At 39.8% G+C, this 19576-nt stretch overlaps 1 protein-coding gene and 4 non-coding genes across 9 annotated transcripts in view; all 5 read left to right on the top strand.

Annotated features, from left to right (window-relative positions):
- Positions 1-19576, top strand: part of LOC126867603 (sestrin-1) — a 152853-nt gene that overhangs the window by 84044 nt on the left and 49233 nt on the right. The gene's annotated exons all lie outside the window — the stretch shown is intronic.
- On the top strand, positions 3184-3256 carry Trnak-uuu (transfer RNA lysine (anticodon UUU)). Its single transcript has one exon. It is a non-coding gene; the product is annotated as a tRNA-Lys (tRNA).
- On the top strand, positions 3352-3424 carry Trnak-uuu (transfer RNA lysine (anticodon UUU)). The gene has a single exon. It is a non-coding gene; the product is annotated as a tRNA-Lys (tRNA).
- Trnak-uuu (transfer RNA lysine (anticodon UUU)) lies at positions 3520-3592 on the top strand. The gene has a single exon. It is a non-coding gene; the product is annotated as a tRNA-Lys (tRNA).
- Positions 3688-3760, top strand: Trnak-uuu (transfer RNA lysine (anticodon UUU)). The gene has a single exon. It is a non-coding gene; the product is annotated as a tRNA-Lys (tRNA).

Here is a 19576-nt window from a genome sequence, read left to right as displayed (position 1 = left end):
CAATCTTTTATTACGTCGACGTTAAAAAGAATACATCATTGTTAAAAAAAAAAAAAAAAAAAAAATAGGTCAAGAAATAAGCGCTTAGTATATTGTATACAGATAATCGTAAAATCTTACTTAAATTTTAAAGCCATTTGATTTTAAAGTCATTGCAGTTTGTTTCGAATAAATATGCGGTTAGAACGGACTTCATACTATAATCGTATATTTGAAAATCGTTGTTCATGTGCTTGATGTCATGCCTTATTTCAATTTTACGCTAAAGATTGTCTCAACCCTCTGTTATAACGTCGTTTATCTGTCGGTTTGCCAAAACAAAGTCAGAGATCGAGATTAAGACGGAAGCTTGAGAAAAGCAGGCTTAAGAAATGACGATTCTATTTTAGATGCGAGTGTAACTGTGATTGCACGCGCGCTTTCTCGAGGCGCGTAGGAAAGCAAATTTCAAGCGAAGTCGTCAATCGTCACGAAACAAAGGTGGTCCGTGGGTCCGCGCGTAACTTCTAATATTGAGAACTTGACACATCGGGAAGTTAATGGCTCCAAGCCAAGAGGCCGTACTCTTCGAGAAACCTCTTCGTCTCCGCTGGACGACGACCCTGAATCGTCGCACAACCGTATCACACATGTATTCCAGAAATGACACACACAACTTAAACGAGTTCTTCGGGAAAAACGAGGAAACTATTTTTTAGAAGCTTCCAGTTTTCAAGCAAGCTTCAAATTTTACCAATGTAATCACAACAGTCGTGTCTGATTACGATGTTAATTAAATATCAAAATGTTTTATAAATATCGAATAGGAAATAAAAATTTGCTACGGTGAGGCTTGAGATATTTTCACGAACCACTGTACCTATGAAGCGTGCTTTAACGTTTTGACGATTCAATTCTCCATCAATTTCGTTGAAATCATCCGTGCGAATCTTTAAAAATTCGCTGGAATCGATACAACCACCTGAACCGTGACGCGTTTCCTGGATGATTAGTTTGGCCCTCGTTGCAAAGCTCTGGCCAACGGTTGGTGAGGAAATTCGTTTTTGTAAAGTCTAAAAAGGTCCGTCATGATGGCAGTTGTTAAAGCTTGTAGAAACAACGAGATGGAAGAAAAAAAGCATGGGTTTCGAAGTATGTAATCGGTTCACTGCTGCGAACAAAGTCAATTACACGAAACAACATTGCAACGACGAACCGGTCGCTACACCGGTCACACTCTGTCGTGTTTTTTATGCACCGCTGGCCAGTTTCCTTGAATACTTCGAGTTTACTATCTGGTTGCTACAAAGTAACAGGAATGAAAGTTCTGGATTACAATCTAGAACCTAGAGGTTTTGTTGCTTGTTAGACGACTTGATGGATGGTGGTATAATAGTGGTGTGTATAGATGCGTTATACATGTTTGACGATGGGGATTCTTCCACTCGTTCTTAGCTCTTTTACCAGATCCAATTTCCTCTCCCTCTCTACGAAACGATCTTTTTCCTATCGCAATAATAGAAACATATTTTTCCTGATGTTTTCGTAAAAGGAATATAATATCATGCCAGTGTTCGTATCTTTGTTATCAGGATACAGATTGTGGTATCGTAATGTCTTTCCAAGTGTATGTGCGCGAAAACAAAAATACTAAAAACAAGGGCAACGATAATCGGTGAAGTCGAGGCTGAAATAAGTAATTTGTTAGGAATCATACATCAATTACAGTGATTACGACGTGACGTTCTGCAAACTTTCCTTGTCGAAACGAGCGACGATTAGGAGAATCCGGCGTTAACATAGTGGGGAGAAATGTGGCGGAAAACTTACGAAGCAGTTCGTGGAAAAATGTCTCGGAACCAAAGTTAAGCCGCAGACAGTTAGGTAATGGATAATCCGTTGTTCACTGATACAACAAACGAGCTTCAATTTCGTCCTGATATCCCAAGATTGAATATAACAAGTACCAATAGTTTAATCTTATTACTACTTTATAGTTAAGAATAAATGTTAAGAATCATTGTTTCGACGAACGAAACTTCCAACGGTGTAATTTACAAGAAGAAACGAAGAGGAAAAGATTGATTATTCGCTGCGTTTATCGTGGACCAAGATTTTTTGGTCGACGGATTTTCCACTCCGTGGGACTGGCGTTAGCAATTTTCTCGATACTATCTGTTCGATCAAATTAATTTCGCCTCTTTGATCGGCTGCCAGAGGTAAACGATATTATTATGTCGTTACTAGGTGGTTGGTTAATATTCGTTTGGTTAACCCTTTACACTTCATTGGCATTGTTATAGCGGCATTGATAATGCAAAGAACTAAATTTCGTACTATTTTTGTTGATATAAAATGTAAAGGAAAGAAGAGAGGCATTGTACAATTATTAAATCGACGAACATGTATAACTCCGATCACGACAAATTTTCTGTGTGTAAAATTGTTAACTGGTTGATTTTTCTTTTTTATTTTTCAAGGAAGAAACGACAATATAAGAGTGATGGTACTCGGTAGGCGGTTAATTATCTCGACATGAATCGCTCAATCCTTATAAAGAATCTTTTGTTTGCTAAGAAAACAGGTATACGGACGCATCTGTCACGATCCTCGACTCGCTTTTTCCTTATCGGCGCGCGTAGAGAAAGATAAAGTTCTGCAAGATGTGCGTTAATATTTTGCCACGATTGCGCCGCAATTAGTTTCATCGTCTCTCTAACTGCTAACTACATCGTAAAGTGGACTAATAGTCCATCGTGAGCAATTACACGCGTGGAAAAAATGTTTGTTATTTTTATTTCCTTTCCTTTTTAACTCGTCAGCAAACGAGCGTTTGTTCGAGTCGAAGGGGTAAAATAATATTATCTTGCTTGGTTTATAATTATCCTCTGCGAAGTGACGTTTTTCTCTGATATCTGAACCTTTCGATTTATATTCCAGCACCGATCAATGCATCGCGATAAATCATGACGCTATAAACATTAAGTCAGTCGACGTTGATTCAGCTATTAAAATTGTAACATTTTATTCTACCTGGAAAGATGACTAATGAGTGCCTATATGATTTCATATTACGAAAAATATTTTTAGTGGAAAAGAAAGTTAATGAGAATTTTATAATTATTAAAATAAGATTATTATAGGGGTTGGTTTGAAAGGAGTTATGTGTGTATTTAAAATACCGTAGGAAGCGTTGCTTTCAACGCCTGGATAGCTCAGTCAGTAGAGCATCAGACTTTTAATCTGAGGGTCCAGGGTTCGAGTCCCTGTTCGGGCGAATATTCTTTTATACTTTTGTACCATCGAGATATCGAGCCGTCATAATACGACTCGAGGAACATATTCTGTTCATAGCTAGGGTTCTTCCAGAGCGCCCGGATAGCTCAGTCGGTAGAGCATCAGACTTTTAATCTGAGGGTCCAGGGTTCGAGTCCCTGTTCGGGCGAATATTATTTTATACTTTTGTACCATCGAGATATCGAGCCGTCGTAATACGACTCGAGGAACATGTTCTGTTCATAGCTAGGGTTCTTCCAGAGCGCCCGGATAGCTCAGTCGGTAGAGCATCAGACTTTTAATCTGAGGGTCCAGGGTTCGAGTCCCTGTTCGGGCGAATATTATTTTATACTTTTGTACCATCGAGATATCGAGCTGTCGTAATACGACTCGAGGAACATGTTCTGTTCATAACTACGGTTCTTCCAGAGCGCCCGGATAGCTCAGTCGGTAGAGCATCAGACTTTTAATCTGAGGGTCCAGGGTTCGAGTCCCTGTTCGGGCGATTTTTTTTTCACTCAAATATTCACTTAATAACGCCTCGAATCAATCAAATAACGTAATGTAATCGTTTATTATAGTTTATGTAATTAATTAAACATGGATTTCATCGAGCATATCAAAATAATAACCGCTGTTTGCTGATAGTGTAACGCTAATAGTGCGAGTATTTCCGTGGCGTTCCTCTCTCGTATTTGCTACCATAGAACGGAACATGTTTGCACACCGCTTTCCAATCGCATATCCAACATGTAAATATTATAGTGGCCGCAGTGTAATTCAATACCGATATTTTCCTGCAAGAGGGGAAAAAATGTGAAGAATCGAGGTCATTGAAAACACGTTTTCTTTATTCTTAGGAAACGTTGTAATTTACCATACTTTAGCCTGCTCCCAAATAACCGACCAGTTGGTAAGGGTTGATGGAGTTGGAAGAAAATAACGTGGCATTTTTACATCGACACAATCGACATTAACGTAACACGAAATAAGTGGTCGTCTGTAAATACGATCTTCAGCTTCTTCGCGCAACGTTCACTCTATTTAAATACTTGAAAAAAATGTCTCAGTCAAATTCGATCGACGTTAACTCGAGAATAGTTCGAATTTCAAGTTTTTGCAAAATAACATATTTATGTCCGACGATTTTTTCAGGGACTGTCGTTGGATCACATTGAATCGTGGTTATCTAATCTGACGCGAGGGGAGGCAGATCTTTTTTATAGTGTCGAATAATAAAGAAAACGACGAAACGGTGAAACGGTATGCTTTTTTACTGTGGCGAATATAAAACGATGGTGCCGGAATACGATCTGTATAGTATAAATGCAAATGACAGACACACGTGTGTTCGTATACGTTTCCACGGCGATGTTCGTCGCCTACGATGTTTTATTTTTCGAATTGCATATACGACCGATAGCATATAACCGATCGCGAACTGAACGCATCCGTGTACATGTACGTGATTGGACAGAAGGACAAACTGTTTCAAGGCGAAAATGTTCGTGTTCGTTCTTATCTAGTTCGAAATGCGAACGAAGCTGAAAAACAAGAGAAATTGTGCAAGAATCGTGTCTGTCTCTTCTCCGCCCTCCCGTATCTAGCGGAAAAGTTGATTACACGGGAACACGTAAATCGTCGAAAAATTTCATCAGAATGTTTATTATAATATCGTTTACATGGCCACGGTTTCGGCTCTAACTGCCGTGTATTTATGCAGATAGCAGATGTCACGATAAATTGTACACATTGAGATCACGAGTTTCGATGATATTTGTCGTGGATGCGTTATCGTCCGAGTCTATTTTTATCGATTCTTTTCTCTCGTTTCTATCGTTTCGTCATCGTTAAAAATACAGCTAAACAAGAAATAATTACCGTTAATTCAATGTCTTATCACCGGCTTGTCTCGATCGTCACTTTCCCTTTGCAATCTATTTACATTGCATATAGGATTTCAGCGTGTGCATCGTACCAGGTGTACGAAAAAAAAAAAAGTTATTTACAATCGAAGACTGGTGCTATTATTGAAAAACAAACTGGGAGCTAGCACCACTATGAATAAATACTGCAGCTTTCGTAGAATGCATTTATTTGTTCTTCCACGAATTTAATGGTCGTGCTCTGTATTTGTACGGATAGTTTCAGTTTATTATTCCGTCAGCTGGTTATTTTTTTCCTAGGCGTTCTTTAACGATGTCGTATCCCCGCGAGTTCTTTTGTCTCTGGCATCGGGTCCGTGTACACTATGCACTGTACACATACCATGGGTGTTGACGGTGCTCCCACGTTTTTCCACCCTTCTCTCTGGTTCCGTATACTTCCACCGAAAGAAAGCTCCGCGCGCACATGTCTCTCCTCGACCCTCGTAAATTTCGTTTCTGTGAACGCGTTCTTTTACACGATACGACTCCCCAACGATGTGCATCACGCGTGTTACCACGTGGCATTACGTCAAACGGAGAGTTTGTTTTTCATTTTACCTCGTCCAACTATATATTTACGCTTTTCACCGGGATCTCCTGGCTTACGAGAAACAAAGCCCTCTTCTCTCGAAATACCAGATCCTGCTCACAATTTTCTTTTCGCCTGTAGCTTTACCGGTGAAAGTTTTGTCTTCGTTGCGAGTCAAAATAGATCTTGAACTGTTACGTGTCTCGCATGTTTCGTGGAATTCTCATTGTCTAAGATTTTCTCTGTTAAATATAAAGAGAGAGGTAATGCGTTTTAGTTACGATGATAATATTTTTCAACGAATACAATGTAGAAGAGAAATTAAATGATACTGATCGTAAGTCGTAAATAGTATCTGCGTCACGATCAGAAAAAGTACACTCTAATACATAGTACGTATTTAATACATGCAGCACTGTAGAATGTGCTACTGTTTTATCAGACCGGGATGAGTGTCTTTATCTCATTTTTCTTTGAAGTTTCACCCCTGACATTTAAAAGTTAAACAAAATTTACGACTTTCTTTAAACCTACATCCTGTCACTCCCCTGTCTTGCGCAAACAGATGAAAAGTCTACGAGTCACATTGCACTATCCTTTAAGTCCATGCACTAATCTCATAGAACACCGATTCTTCTCGCTGTTATCATGTTGATTTTTCTTTCATATAATAGGAATTCGCGTTCAAATAACCGAAATAAAAAGTTCCTTCCTATAAATAGAATTCTGTAAATTTCCAACATTCGTCCGTTCCATTGACGAAACCCGGAACGTATTCAGTCTTTCAAAGAAAAGATGCTCGAGGCTCGCGTATTTTTCCGTGTTTCTCGCGAAAGTTCCTCGTCAGACATCGCGATGAACCGTGCAGGTGCGAGGATTATGATGCAATCCTATTCAAAGGCACGCTGGCAATCGTGTCCTTGGCAAAGACCCGCGAAACGCTTCAAGGCATTATCCTTGAAACTGCACGATTATGATCGATCAGAGGCAACCGTCTGTCATTATTGTCCCTCGTTGCCTGACGAGTATTATCGATTACTCAGCTTAGCCACTTCTCTATTCGTCTCACGGCCATGGCAACGTGACGATCTTGCTTTTTTTCCGGTATCGCGAATCACCGGATGCAACTATTCGCCTCTCTTGCTTCGCTACTTTTGTCCACTTTTTCTTAGACGATTAAGGCTCAGGTCGGCTCTGTCATCGTAAATCACTCGAGTTAAGAACATTTTTTTGGGCAGATTCGTATTTTATTTATTCATGAAACCTAGGAAATCCCGTTATCAAGAGAGAACGCTGATATGTATAAATCGATTCGAAGAAAAACCAGGGGACTTTTACTAATCGTATTCGTGGAATTACTTTGAACAAACTCGGTAGCTATTAACGTTAAACAGGCGGAGCTAATTAGCATTGAAAATAAATGTTAGAATATCTGGTTTTTTTTGTACTTCTCTTACGTAAATATATATCTCTGTTGAAGCTTAAAAATAATGGCCAGAGAATAACCTATTATTACTATGCTCGCTATTATTTTGAACAAAAAATGAAAAAAAATAAAAATTTTCGTTTAAAAGCGGTAAAATTGCAAATACGCTTGTTAGTAAAATAACGGTTGGTTAAGACAATGATTAAAAATTAAAACAATTCAACGGGTCTTCCATGCGTAATATTTCGATAAAGTAATACAAGTACAAGAAGATCGTATATATTTAAAGATTCATAGTGTTGGAGAAAAAGCAAATGCAATTAAACGAGTAATTATCAACGGGCGAATGCACGTCATAAAACGGAAGCGATCGCGGCATTCAAATGCAAAAATCATATCGGCCGGACGATCGGTATTCAAGCGGCGGCCTGTTTATTTGACCAGGGGCATTTAAATGCATCCGAGTACTTCCGAGAAGACACTCCCGGCGATTGAATCTATTCAAGAGCTTACAGCATGCTTTCGTCGATCCTTTAAAGCTCGGTTCACACCGAATTGTCCAACCTATTTGGAATACTCTAGAGAACAGTCCAAACTCTAGCTAAACTTGATTGCGGTCACGTACAAATTTGTAATGTTCTTAGAACTGGGATTCTCGATTCCTTTTCATTGTAACTTTTGGATACATGTGATGGTGAAATGGAATATCGTACACGAATGGAATTTTGTAATTTAGATGCTTTTAATTTAAAAATCAGGTACACTTTTGCACACTAATTCTACCAAATGTCCAAACTGGACAAATCGTGAATGTAAACAATTATGTAAAAAAAAAAAAAACTTTTGCACACCATAGGTAAATTAGCTTGTTTACATTCGAACCTGATCTTCTCTTATTATTACGTAAAAATGCTGGGATATTTCTGTGTGGAATAATATCCGTAAATACTACGTTATATAGATACTTGAAACTCTTTTCTCCAATATGAATAAAAGATGCGAGAAGTGAAATTCTAATTTTTAGTGAAAAGAAGATCAAATAACAATTTTTGCATCGTAAATGTCACTTTGTTTTCTATGTAACTTTGGTTATGTCACAGACGCTTCTAGTAAAAATTTATCGAGACCCATAAATAATAAGTACTGTTCGATGGGCACCGTCATGTATAGCGTGTATTCAGTTTCCTCCGGGCCGTGACGAAGGTCGTACTCCGATTTACGCTTCCGTTCGCTCGTAAAACGACTTCCGGCGACACCTGCGCTCCTCCGATTCAAAGTTATGACCCGTGGCGATCCAGAGTTGCACGTAAACCGTTAACATCGTGTACATCTATCCGCGTTGCAGTGTCTGTATCATGTTCGTACCGTGCTTTACTCGATGCACCCAGGAACCATGTGTTAATAGACGCGTTAAAAAAACATTTCCCTTTATGACTATTATCGACGAGGAACATCGTTACGACTATCGGAACCTTGCAGTTTTATCGCAACGTCAGAGCTATCTCGCGAATACATGAATCACGATAGCCCGGAACTCGGTGTGGAAAGTTTGCGCCACGTTTGTCTCTCTAATCTTTGGCGTGACTCCAATTAACGTTCGTCACGTATTACGTTCGATTTGATGGATTTTAAATAATATTTTTTTAGGCTCGGGCTAGTCCCAAGCGCGTCGAACGGAAGCTTGAGAGTTAAACGAAGTCGAAAGATAAGAAATTTATCGAGATAAGCGTTAGAAAGTTAGTGGATGAATGGGGAAATAGTCCCCTCTTAGGAATCGATGTCGGGGAAATTAAATTTAAAGGAAATTTGAATTATGCAAATAAATATGTACGAAATTTTCACAGTGAGGTTCTTATCAGAATGCGGAAGACAAAGGTATAAAATATATTCAAGATAAGTTTCTTATTAGAATATTTCGAAGATAACAAATTTCTATTACCTCGCACTGCTCGTAAACGTATAATTTTCATAAATATATACGGTTTAGTCATATTACCGCTATTATCTTTTCATTGAAATGGGCTTCTGAAACGACATTACTTCCGAGGTATGACCTAACGCGTTTAACTGGCAATCAGAAAAGAGCAGGCTACAGTAGTCAGTCGTGGAGCAACGTAAACAGGAAGGGAATTAGAACGAGTCGTATATACAGGCGGTCCATTGCAAACAATGAACGGTCTGTTCGAGTACACCTTGCCCCTCTACGCTGGCTTTTTCTCTGCGTAACTGCCAGGGTTCTTCCCAACTCGTGTGTCTGCATTTCTCTCGTGGTTCGACCAAATTTAGAATCGAGCCGTATCTTGGCGTTCCGTCCGATCTAAGCTGTCTCTACTTGCTTTTCCCACGTACTGTCTTCTTTTATTCCAGCCTTTCCCCCTTCGTTATATTTCATGCTGCCACGAGCACAAATTTCTCCACGTGTCATTGATTTTTCCTCGATATCGACGGATTTATTTTCGGAAGTATATGCAAGACCGATCGTTGCAATCGTTTGCATTTCACCTCTTTTGTCAGAAATTTCTCGCGCGATATTTCGGCTTCTGTCGTATTCGACGCGTCTGACGTCATTGTTCGTACGATTCCTCCGAGGAATATGAATAATCCATAGAGCTGTCAAATGAAATTTCGCGACTGATATCGCGAAGGGTACGATTTCGCGAGTGCAACTGCTCAAGGACGCGCGATATACTCGCTCGATAAGAACGAGATAAAGCCTATTACTGAATTTTAATATCTAGATACGTATTCGAACCGAGGGCGTATTCGAACTTTTCCAAGATGACGCAGTTTTCCATTTATTTGGCACACAAATTAAATCGCATTGACGATATTCGTTATTATTACAGTATGATCATAATACGTTACATCATAAACGTTGCTTTATACGAACATTGCGTCAGAAATAAAAATATAAAATTATCTATCTCGCAATAGTTCTTTTAAAAATACGATAAACCTGTTTACATTAGTTCGAGAATTTACCAACGTTCTTTACAAATACAGAATACCAATAAAACGAAAGAGACCTGAATCGTAAAAAAGGAAGAAAGGAAAACTTCTTGCTTCTTTATTTTCCTCGAAATTGTTTAGTTTTTCTGAGTAGCCGCATAAAATACGGTTGTTCGTGGATCGCGTGAAAGGGACAGTTTTCTTGAAAGGAACTGTGACTGTGGGATGCTCGGGAATAAACACGTGTTCCACGAAAGGACTTGGAATATTTGTGAGTTGGACTGTGATGGACGATTCTTCTCTCTCCGGGGCAACTGGCCGTCGCGTCGCAGTCGGTGTACACGTCGATGCACGCTCAAACGTGTTCGTACGTGTTCGTGAATGTTCGTGAACGCGAGTCAAGTACCGAGCAGCAATCTCGGGCTGGCATTGCTTGCGGGAATAGCGAGGTGAGCGGAGCAGACTGCTTGGTGCCAGCAGTCATACGTATCCCTCTCTTTCGTCTTCTATCTCGCTTGCTCGTTCGGTTCTTCTTCTTTTTCTTTTGCACTATACCTCATTTTCCCTCTTCCTTCTTCCCTCTTTCGTCTTCCCGTTTCTTCTAACCCGTTTCTCCTCGTGTTCTTCTTCTCTCTTCGACGTTCATGCCCGGTGTCTCTCCATCTCTCTGTACCGTTTTTCCCTCGTCGCTGTTCCTTTTTTTTCTTTGTTACATCTATTTCCTTCTCCTCTGGTCGCTCGTGAGCTCGGAGGTCGAACTAAAGCAGCCAAATTCGCGCTTTTACGTAATCTTATCTGTTGGTGTATAATTGCGACAATCGTTGCACTCGCCTCGTGCACCAAGGGCGACGTGTTCGAGCACATCTAACTTCTGTAGGGATGTTAATCTGCGTGCAAGACTAGCCTTCGCTCTTTCGTGTAAATTTCTTTGATATTATCAGCGGAGAATTCTATCTTTGTCCCGTTGAACGTTTGGGAAGCAACGTATGTAGGCGCTCTTTATTCTCCTGTTGAGCGTCTTTAAATCGCTGTAAATAGAAATTTCCCTCTCCGAATTCCGAATACAACTTATACATATCCCGTATTTGAATCTACTATTTTCCTATTTGCTGATGTCGGACAAACTAATTGACCGAGTGTCGTTCGAGCAATCGTGGAGATGAAGAACATGGATTTTCATTAGTAGTCGTTATTGGTTACAACGGCCACTATAATTTTCCTATATCGACTTTGAACGTTCTGGCTGCGACTCTGTACGTGCCGCAAAAGTTTGCAATCTACATATCAGAGCAGCGTTGAATCAACGTTAGTACATGTGTACACGTGTTAGTCTGCATTACGTAAATTTCCTGTGGAACTTTTCCACGGTATGTTGCCGGGTCGACGAATGCCACCCGTTCTGTATGGCCGATTATTTCTACTCGAACGTGCACGTTCATTCGTCAAGAGTATTCGATTCCAGTGTGTTGTGAAACTTTTGGCAGAATTTTCAGACGAATAAGAGGGAAAGTGCAAAAGAATCCCTTTTCACCAGATACAATTGACGTTAAAGAAGACGCGCGTGACGCGAAAATCAGTTCCAAGAACTGGTAAGAATCGCTATGGCCAGATATCGAGGCGAAATCTCGGTCAGTTAACGTGGCGATGCGGTGCCTTGTAACTCGGCAGCGGAAGTTGGAAGAAGCCCTCGCGGGGGAGATTCGGTAGTCTCGCGCCTGGTAACAGAACGAAAGACAGAACTGGGAGCTAATTTTGCAGCGGCGTGCATACACACCGGCAGAGATACCGGGCCCGACCTAAATGCATGTGCATACATCTGCAGTTGCATGTGCAACGTGTACACAATGCGGCACATGGCTGTGCATAGCATGAATACGGGAGTAGCCGGGTTGGCAGGACGATCTTGATGCCACGCGGATCGCATGAGTGCCAATAAACGTACACCCTTCCTATATGTCATCCTGATGATTTACGAGCCGATAGTTTCACTTATCGCTCGGCCAGTTTCACGCGTTTGCCACACTTCCGTTCATTATCTCTTGTCTCTCGCTTTTTGTCAGATATATCTCGATAACGGTTCCGCGAATTCAATCACTCCGACCTGTTTGGCGATATTTTCTTACTTATTTATTATTTTCACCGTTCTGTTGCACATCAACGTTTGTTCATTTTCCGTTCATTTCAAGCATGAAAGTCATGCTTGAAAGTAGTTGATCACTGCAATGTCAATGGTAGATGCTTGTGACAAGTACCAAAAAAAATGCTATTTTCAGGAACGTGAAAAAACGCGGAGGATTGTTGGAATAGATGATCTCGTGGATGGAATATTTGTTTCGTTAATTTAGTCGCCCGAATTGTTTTGTCTTTCCGAATTGTTTTACTGCTCAAACGTAGTCAGCGTTTAACCGCCAAGGTGAATCTCAATTTCTAAATATTCCAGGATTTTAGTCAGAACCCGGATAAATACAAAAATTTCTATATTTCCTCATTCTTGCGAATTTTTCGCTATCTTTCTTCTGGTTCTCCTCGCTCGCGTGCCTCTCTGTTCGTTGCCATGCCGCTTCCGGTGAAAGAACGTCGGTCCTTTGTATTCAATCGAGTTATGCAGTTCGGTGACATATTACCGTATGGAAATTCCCGTCTTCGGTGCCTCGATCGTCACAGAAGAATTCATTTTTCGTTCGTCGACCTGGATGAATATTTTTACGAACGACGGCCGCGACCGTGTCGACGTTACAGGTGTGTCTGAATTGCATTTCGCGATGCAACGCAGGCATAATGGCCTCTCATTGTCCCTTCGCGTCTTTTCTTTCTTCTTTTTTTTTTTTTTTGCTTTCTTGTTTCTCTTTTAATTTCGGAACTCGTGCTCCCTGTTCTTCCGGATTCGCCTAAATATATAGTATAAATATTAATGTTGGTTCAGACACGGCCGGTAGTTTGAGTCAAGTAGCAAGCAAAGCCAAATATACACTGTGCACTGGAGGTTCGCTGCGGATTAAACGAGGATGAAAACGAACGTTTGTCGATGAATTAACAGTGTCAATTCGGCTTCACTTGCTAACTTGTCTAAACTATGTATCTGAAGCAGACTATAGATTCAAAGAAAATGTTTTTTTTCTTTTTTTTTTTTATTTACATTTTACAATTTGTCCAGTAGGACATTTGGTAAAATATTATAGCTTAGTGGTATAATAATATAACATGTGGATGGCTACCCCCAGTGGGATACCATCTTCGAACAAAGGAAATGTAAGAAAAAAAAAATGACAAAGTATTTAACTTAAGAAGACCGTGGATAAAGATACTATAGTACAATTACAATATATTATATCGTCTCATACTTAATTCATGTATGTGAAACAATGTACTTGTGCCACTTTCCCACTGCGCTCTTTATATAATGAATTTATTCAAGCGCCAATCCGCTTTATTAAACGATCTGATTATGTCCAAAATGTGTTACGGTTATAACGTACGGTTTACGTAAAGTCCATGTCTGTCGTCGTCCGACTGCGTAACGATCGACGAGATGTACGGAAGCTTGACAACCGAACGACAAACAACAGATGGCAGTGAGCAAGTGTTTTCGATACATTCTTTGTAGAATTTTTAGTCGACGATGTAAGTACCAGCACCGTGGTTCTCTAAAAGCTTCTTTTTCTTATTACTTAATTTGTACTTTACAGTTTGTCCAGCTGGACATTTGGTAAATTTTTCTAACTTAATTGCTAAGTAGCATGTGGGTGGCTACCCCCAGCGAGATACCATCTTCGAGTTTGACTATTTTATTTCTTTAGTGAGATCAGTGGGGTGTTTTCTTTTTAGTCTTCTTTCTATGAGAGTTTTGCTCGCTTCAACAGCCACCTGGTTTGGATGTGTTGCCGTTCTTCCCTTGTATTTTCTTTTCTTTTTTTTTCATTTGGAAGAATTTTACAATCAATTCTCATCGAGAATTATAAGAAAAATTATTCTGGCGTGGTACGTATTTTCTTTAAAAGTGACAGAAACACGTTCAGAGTGATTCTGCCTGTTTGTGAATTTTAGCGTCTTCTTTAACACCTGTACAATTGTCTCTGAGTTAGAAATAAATAGTCATTCTTGACGTAACATCTATATCACTTTTTTTTTTATTTGGCAGAATTTCACAATCAATTCTCATTGAGAATTATAAGTAAAATCTATCTCATTACGTAATATCTTTTATTCACCATATACGTAAGTAAAAATGGTAGTCATCGGTCATCTAAAAAAAGAGAATGAGAAAAAACATATGTAGAGAATGCTGTATAACGATTTATTTTCATTTATCAATCGCGAGAATATTAATTACTCGCCTGATTCTCCGAGCGAAAGAAGAATTATATCCTTCTCTTTTATTTTTACAACACGCAACGTTTATAAAAGAATGGACGGAAAGAAAAACGAACAAGGAGAGCCTGATTTCGAATTAAGTCATCGCGGATCGCCTTTGTACCGGGTTACGAGTAACCTTGTCGATGTTATCGACAATTCATGACTAATTAAACGGGAACGCGCGGAAAAAACATATTTCTCTTCGTGCCAGTGGAAAAGTTTCGAATCAGGTAATCGAATTGTGAATCGCGCCACTATTTTCGTATCGTTCTTCCTTTAAATAATTCATCGCCTTGGAATTGCCTTGTTTGCCGAATCTCCCTACTTCTCAACACGGTTTCGCTCCTTTTGTTACTTCTATCTTTCTCTCTTTTTACGTTCTCATCGTTTTAGATGAATATTCGAGGAATAACGAACCCGTGTTCGTATTCCGTTGACAAATATTATTTACAATTCCAATATAGTAGGAATAACACAATTACGTAAGAATCTGTAATTTATTCGCAATAAGATTTACTTTCAATAAATCGTTATATCGTTATATCCTCTGCGTGCATTCATATCCTATCAATCGTAAAAGATATTTCTACTTGAGATAGAATATTCGACCAATTTTTAAATGTCATAGAACGAAGATTACATTAAAGAAGAGCGATACCGATTTAATGAAGCAAGTAAGATTTGTCGATCCAAGGATGATTGGTTCGCATGGTATGCACGTGCGCAGCTTTTGCTTTTAATTAACGGGTCATCTAATGAAGAAGCAGCCGTCGAATGAATATAATACCTCGGTGTTACGGTGTATGGCTTAATTGTATGCGACCGCTTAAAAATAATCGAATTATATGAACAGAAGTGCGGGGCGTAACGAGGGCAATATAATATTTGCATTAATCGAGGCAGTTCGCTTCGGTAGAGAACACGTGCTCAGCTAAACGTCCCGTGAAGGCGTGAACGATGTTATTCCACCAGGGAATCGAATCGAAGCACGTTATCATTAATCCGTTTCGTTTTGTTTAATAGGAACTGTGGTACGATGATAGATTTCTATTTCATTCCATGAACAATTTCATTTTGCTTATAAAATATTTTTATTTAATGTCATTTCATTTTTCATTAACTCGAAATCTACTAGCACGTTAAGGACAAAGAGGATGTAATTTCTATTGTTAAAAACTGAGAAAATACAACCTCTACTACTGGTTGTGATTACGTAACTAATGTTCATGCTACCGATCTTTTGTTGACTCCGCTCTCTTTCGCTCTCTTTCTCTCTCTCTCTCTCTCTCTCTCTCTCACTCGTCCGCCGTTAATCACGCGTTCTTCCCATTATCCGCATTGGAGGCTCATTTGCGAAATACTAACAATGTATTTAAATGGCTAACAAATGTCAATATTCCAATTAAAACAGTGACTGGAATACCTTGCACTGTCTACGCTAACTATTGTGCAACGCGTGCAAGGGGTTTCGCCAAGAAAACGAAACGTTCAATCACCGTTACACCACGTTGATGGAAACGCGATAAAATAAATGAATCATTTACGATTCATTTCGTTATCTTGCATTTCAGATCACCAATATCCGAAATTTCCACATGATTCACTGTACTCTTCTCGAACATCGTTCAAATCGCTGTTTCATTCGTCTGCAAATGATTGCACAATTTATGAGTAAGGATATTCTCTATATTTTAACGCACGTGTCGCGTAAAGAAAATATAAAATCTGTACAGTTTCAAGTTCCTATTTTGTCCATCGTCATTCAGTATTTCGAAAGTTTTGGACGAAACTCGTGGCTACCTGTATTTTGGGGCTCGGATCGACGGTGCAGAGGGGCGTTTATGTATAGTTGGGTCCCTTCTGAAGGAAGCGTCTATAGTTCGGTGTTCTGAGCACAAAAGATTAGTGGAATTTTCCAACACGGTTTTACCAAGAGTAGAAATTAAGCTGGGTAGGCGGTCCTAGTAGACGAACACGTTTGCTCTCGGCCACGTTCCTCTAGAATACGTAATGGCTGAAAGAAAAATACCTACCATGTTTTCGAGTCGTTCCACGCCAAAATTTCCTTGCTCTATTTCTTCGTTTCTCTGCCAATGTATTTCCGTACTTAGACTACTGTTCTTTTTCTTTTCATTGGTACTTTCAAATTTTACGAAAGATGTACAATATTATTGTCTGTTTCTTTGATCACTGTTAGGAAAACTTTGGAAGAATTTTTCCTCTCTTCGGTACTGTTTCAATCTTAAAAATATTTGCTTAAAAAGAAGAAGAAGAAAGACTTTCTTTTCTTCTCTTTTTCTATATGATCACGATTAAACGTTTTTGATTTTAATTGGGTATCCACTTTCTTCGGCTGTCCTTTCTCACCGACACACTTTTATTCTCGCGGGACGACGGATTTTCAACAACGATGATTCCGTTCGCTCGTTTATTCGACGTCTAATTTGCATGCATTTTCATGAAGCATGTCCTGAATGTGTTAGAGAAGAGGGAACGTTATGGTGTTCTTAAATCAGCCGTAACTGTTCCGAGGAGGGTGAACAGATGGGGACAGGTATAAGCGAAAGAAAACCCTCGGAACAGCTTCTTTCCATTACCAGGTCTCCCTTTTTACCGTACGGCTCTCTTAGAAGAAATCTTAACGATGATTCAGCCGATGAAAATGGCGCCAATGGAAAGTTTCACTTCGTCATTTCACCCTTTCGTCCGACGAAGCGGACGCGTACTAATGTTGCGCAACGAGGTTAAATAATTTTCAGATTATTTTAGTCTGAACTATGGTAACCTTTCGAATGTCTAACTATTTCAAAACAGCTCGTAACGAAAGAAGAATGAACCTAATTTCGAGCATCTTCGAAATAAAAAAGACAGATGAAAAAAGGTTTCATCAATCACGCCTGTCCAAAAGAGACGACGAATTTTTCTACGTATGCTGATAGGAACGTGAAGGCTGTGTAACGAAGCCCCGTGTCGAGGAGACGTCGCGTAGATTCGATCGCTGCGTATTAATCATCGTTTACAAGCTTGGTAGGTTGCGGAGATGGGGAAACCAAAACTACTTGCTCTTTCGTCGTCGACCGACACGTGGATACAATTGCCTGGTAATTTTATTGCATTCTTCGGTTGCTAAGGCTACTGTATGCAAGACCGGTTTTGCAAAGTGACTTTAACGCCTCGCTTATAATCTCGGATCACGGCTACTGGATCGAGCTTCACAGAGAGTCTCTTTGTTCCACGTAAATGCGACCACAGTGTGGCAGCGACTGCTACATATGTATGACTGAATTTAGTCTCCAATTTAATTAGCAAATATAGGTTCTCGTTTGCGCGTGAATCGATCGAGTTTGATGCCTTCTCTCTCTCTCTCTCTCTCTCTCTGTCTCCTCTTCCTCTTATTGTTTATGTTTTTAGCTGGTCGTCAAAGTAAATCGCGAAAGTGGCACCAAATTTTGCTCTTCGTAACTTTGTTAAATGTAACGGAGAGCGAACAACCATTGATTTCTCGTATTTCGTCTTCTGTATCTTTCGATACGTTTCTTTTTTTTTTACTCGAGCGTGCGCGACTCGACGTGTCAATATGAAATTAAAAATACTTGATACCGAGCATACTTCGAAATTGGGTTAACGAGTGGAAACAAAAGCTACGCTCTTGCCTCGGGGATAAAACCAAATCGGTGTACGCGTATATGGTCAGTCACAAAGGAGTATGCACGTCTATCGAATCTCGCGTGTTTGATTTATCAGAGGGAAGCAAGTAAGAGTAGACTTTGTCACGGAATCTGTTACATGCAAAAGGACTTGCGATTTGTGCAGTACATTAACATATTCCTCGAATGATATATTATTAGTTTTATTTACTCGCAGTAGATCCGTCAGCGATCATGCGTAGCGAATGTGTTTTTATAAAAATAAAAAAAACTCGACGAGAATAATTGTTGCAATTATTATGCACGAGTCATTAATCACATCGTCACTGTCAGGACGTTTATTTCTACGAGATAAGGTAGGAGGCTGGGCTCCAAACGCTGCATAGGATTTGGGAAACGTATGCAAAGTACAGCTGAGACACCCCTGTTGGGCAAGGGAAATGAATCCTCGAAGGGGAAGAGATTTCGTGAGGATTCTCAAGAGGCAGAGAAGTCTCATCCCTGCGTCTTTGGAGAGACACGAGCGAGTATAGCTGTGAACGAAGAAAAAGCATGGACCGACCGTGTAGAGAGTAATTTGAATTCGTTGGGACGTACAGGCGTTCGAAGGGTTCCTGTAAAGGATCATAAATTCTCGAAATAACCCTCGTTTCTCGAAATATCCGACGAAATCTTCGATTCGCAGCATTCGATAATGAAATCACGTGTTCGTGGTTGATCGTTGCATTACGCGTGTTTACATTTTTAACGTATGTACGTACGTTTCAGCAATCGGCTGTGTCGCTGTGATGAAGCGTTAAAAGCTATTTTGAAACAATAGAGAGTTAGTCATATTGTTGCGAGGTCTGGCGAAGAGAAGGCGATGGTCAATCATAGTGATTTCAATGCAAGGGATCAACGGCTCTTTAAATTCTCTCTTTCGCGGTAATAATATGAACTTGCTTGCTTAAATCTACCGATTTACAGATTCGTAATCACGCGCCGTACTTTCCGTAGCCACTGTATGCTGACTGAACTTTCAAATTATCTCGAAACGTAAAAAACGATGTTCCACGGAGAATATTTGTTCTGCTGTGTATCGAAGATGAAATGGTAGAACCTTTGAAGTTTCAATATTTGCTTTAGTCCGACGTGTCGCTGCGATGGTGTGAGAGAAATTGTGTTTCGAAATGATACAGATCGTAAACGATGATTTTGTAAGCCGCGGGACCGTTCGTTCGTGCGTGAAAGTTTCCCTGTGGAAAAAACAGCGGGTAACAAATTATCCATAAATTTTGTTATGACGCGTTCCGAATAAAAGGGTGAACCTTGGAGTAGATGGAAGAAAGAAAAATACGTTTCGATTCGAATCACGCGGTACCCTCGAGTGCAACAATGGCCTGTTCTTTGAACGAACAACGAGGAGGGAAAAAATCAAGGGGAAATAATCACCCTTCGTACAAATATAGGTCACGATAGAAGCGGTGGATAAGCGTGTGTGTTGACCAAT

Source organism: Bombus huntii, chromosome 7, assembly GCF_024542735.1.
Source record: "Bombus huntii isolate Logan2020A chromosome 7, iyBomHunt1.1, whole genome shotgun sequence".
NCBI classification, from domain to species: domain Eukaryota; kingdom Metazoa; phylum Arthropoda; class Insecta; order Hymenoptera; family Apidae; genus Bombus; species Bombus huntii.
Note: the sequence above shows the minus strand (reverse complement) of the source record. Positions and strands in the feature narration are given on the sequence as shown.